Genomic DNA, 3,272 nt, shown 5'->3' with positions numbered 1-3,272 from the left:
AGCTGAGACCCCTGGGGTGAGGGAGGGAGCAGGAGAGGATCTGAGACCCTTGGAATGAGGGAGGGAGCAGGGGAGGAGCTGAGATCTCTCTGGTCCAGGGAGAGGGTCAACTCCTGGGAGAGAGGAGGGACCCATCCCACCTAGGGAGGGAGCAGAGAAAGAGCCAAGACACCCCAGGGTTGAGGGTGCCTGAGAGAGGGGGGCACACCCCCCCAAGGGAAGCCAAAGAGAGAGCCCCAGGACAGAGAGGGGAGGCAGCAGGGAGACCCCAGAAAAGGTGGGCATTGGGGGATTTGGGATGAGGAGGCCAGAAAGGCTGGGGAGGGGGAATCTCCAGCTCCCTGCAATCCTGCCTCCCATGGGTTTCACTGTGGGTGATCTTGGGTGAGACACCTCATGTCTGTGGGCCCCAGCGTCTTCCTCTGTAGAATGAAGGGGTTCCTCTGGATTTTGTGTGGACTGGGGGAAGGGCAGGGGGATAGCCTACAGGGAGCCCTGGCTTGGGCAGAGTCTCCAGGTTCAGGTCCAGCTCTTGGGCTTGCTCTCCTGGGAAGCAAGATTGAAGGAGCCTGGAAGTGGGGGGTGGGGGACAGGGGCCGTAACAGAGCCCACCCAGGTCTCCCAGGACTGTCAGAGGGCCAGGGCATGGTCAGCCTAGAAAACAACTGGGAAGGGGCCCTTGGCTTCTTGTTAGAGATGGGAACTTGGTTGGGGAGGGGCTCAGAGGGGCAACTTCCTGTTCCCAGCCCTTCCCAGCTGGAAGGTGCACATCCCAGCTCAGTCCCAGGCTGCTCAGTCCCCTCCACCTTCGGTTTCCTGGGCCTTGTTTGTGCTGAGAGCTGGGAACGGGACTTCGCTGCTTCCTGCCCATTGGCTGGGCCAGGGGGGGGGGGGGGGGCTGGGCCCCAGGCCAGGGAAGGTCTCAGAGGTGACTCTGGTCTGCTTTCCCAACCCTCGGTCCCCAGGACTGTTCTGGTCTTTCCAGTTCCTTGGTGCTTGAGCTTTTTCTGGGCTGGAAAGGAACAGGAGTGCTTGGTGGGGGCGGGGAGGGTCTGAGTTCCAGGGCTGCCTCCTCCCCTCACTGGCCACAGCCTCTCTGAGCCTCCTCAGCTGGCCGAGTTGTTGAAGGGGAGGAGGTGCTCTGGTCCTCTGGGGTCTCTTAGGCTGTGTCTGAAAGTGTCCAAGGCCGGGGGGGGGGGGGTCTCCGGGGGGGGCTGGGGAAATGGGGCTGACCGTGTACATTGAGTTTGGGTCGGCTGCTACAGGTTGCCCTGATCCTCCATGGGCACCAAAGGCACAATATCTAGCCACTGACCTAAGGTGGGCTCATTAGGAAGCAAGAGCCCATCTGTGGGACTGACAGGCATTTACCGAAGGACTTTTCTGCTTAGGACCCTTTATCTTTTGCTTCTTAGACAGGGATGCCCCGGCCTTTCCCAAAAGTGCCTCCCTGTTGTCATGTTAAGTCTAATGTATCACCTCCTTCTTGCATTTTTAAGATCCACAAATCAATAAAGTGAATTTTTAAAACATAAGACAATCCTTTGTAAGCCTTAAAGCAGTATAGGAATGTGACCTGGCATCTCCTGCTCCCCTCAGCTCATGAGACAGGCATCACCGGGAAGTGAGCAGTAGCTCCGATGGGGAGGGGGCTGGGCTAGGCATGGGGCTGACTCTGCCTGAGCTTCCCTACCCTGATTCCCAGTGACCCGAAACAAATGAGTGTGAACTGGAGGTTGGCTGGGGAGGTGTGGCTGCACACTCAGTCTCTGTGTCCCCGAGGATAGTAGGTGATGGTACAAGGTGGTTAGCACAGGCCCTGCCCTGAACCACCGTTGGACCTCGTCTTCACCGCGTGGTGAGAGCCTGTCCGTTCCCGCTCAGCCCCAGGGTCTTGGTCAGCATGCAGAGCCACCCAACATCTGTCCTCCATCCAGAGGCTCCACTGTCCTGGCCAGTTGTCTGGTGCTGACTCTTTCTTTTGGCACAGCCTTTCTTCTCATCCTTTGAATACCCTCTGTTACCACCAGAACATTAGGCCTTTGACCTTCTGTGGGCAAGTCGCGTAACTCTGAGCCTCAGTTTCCTCATCTATAAAATGGGGATAAGACTTTTAGCAAATCTGCCTCGCAAGGTTGTTGTAAAGACTCCAGATAATATGTGTCAGGTGCTTTACAAACGTTAGAGATGGCCTTTGTCCCCTTGCGCCAGGTGTGAGCTATGCCTGGCCTTGGAAAGGTGTGAGGATGTACTGAGGTGATGGATGGAAACATGCCCAGGAGAGCACCTGTTTGAGGCAAAGAGACGAGACTGACCAGGTTACACATGAATGCCAGTGTGGCTGATACCAGAACCCAGCCACTATCCCAGCCAACTGAGCTGAGTTTGCTCTAAGGGCCTGAAAAAGGTCCCGGGCCAGGCACTGGGAGGCAGCCATAGGGAAGGCCATTGTGAAATGGCCTGGTGTGGGCAAGGTTGGCTGCTGGGGCTGTCCCAGAGTAGAGCTGGTCGGGAGCCTGCTGGCCAGAACTGTGTCTCCTCGGGACTGTCTGGGCTGGAGCGGGCTTGCCCTCACGGCCTTCCCATCTGCATAGTTATTAAGCATTTCCCATGTGCCATGAACCCTGCTAAGCATTGCAGATGCACATATCAAAAGAAAGTCTCTTCTTTCCGAGGGCTTCTAATCTAATGGGAGCCGAGGCTGCTGAACAGCAGGGATGGGGAAGGTCCCTGGCCTCGGGGGCATGATGTAGAAGGCCAGCAGAGAGCAGCTCAGTGGACAGTGCAAAGACAGCTGGGCCAGTGGCCTTCACAGACGCATGACCATGGGGATGATAATAGGACCTTCCTCCCAGGGTTGTTGTTTAGAGCTAGAAGGAAGGAAACAAGTATTTGTTAAGCACCTACTATGTGCTAGGCATTGGGCTGATCACTTTACAGAGATTCCATTTGGACTTCCCTGCGTCAATCCTGGTAGGGAAAGTACTATAATTATCACCTATTTACAATTGAGGAAACTGAGGCAGGCAATATAAGTGACTGGCCTAAGGTCACACAGTTAGCAAACATAGATGGCTAGATTTGAACTCGGGTCTTCCGGAGTCTGGGTTCAGCATTCTATCCACTGCACCCCTGAGCTCTTAAGAACCTCCCAGGACTCCACCTCTTTAATTTTATAGATAAGGAAACAGTTCCAAAGAAGTTATAAGGATTGGCCACTGTCACACAGGTGAGGCAGCTGGTAGTACAGTGGTTAGTGCACTGGGTCTGGA

General features: G+C 55.5%; 1 protein-coding gene across 1 annotated transcript in view; it reads left to right on the top strand.

Moving 5' to 3' along the window:
- Positions 1–3,272, top strand: part of BCKDHA (branched chain keto acid dehydrogenase E1, alpha polypeptide) — a 10,460-nt gene that overhangs the window by 852 nt on the left and 6,336 nt on the right.

The sequence above is a fragment of the Vombatus ursinus genome, unplaced genomic scaffold, assembly GCF_900497805.2.
Source record: "Vombatus ursinus unplaced genomic scaffold, bare-nosed wombat genome assembly UNPS02015030.1, whole genome shotgun sequence".
NCBI classification, from domain to species: domain Eukaryota; kingdom Metazoa; phylum Chordata; class Mammalia; order Diprotodontia; family Vombatidae; genus Vombatus; species Vombatus ursinus.
This window is presented reverse-complemented; position numbering and strand designations above follow the sequence as displayed.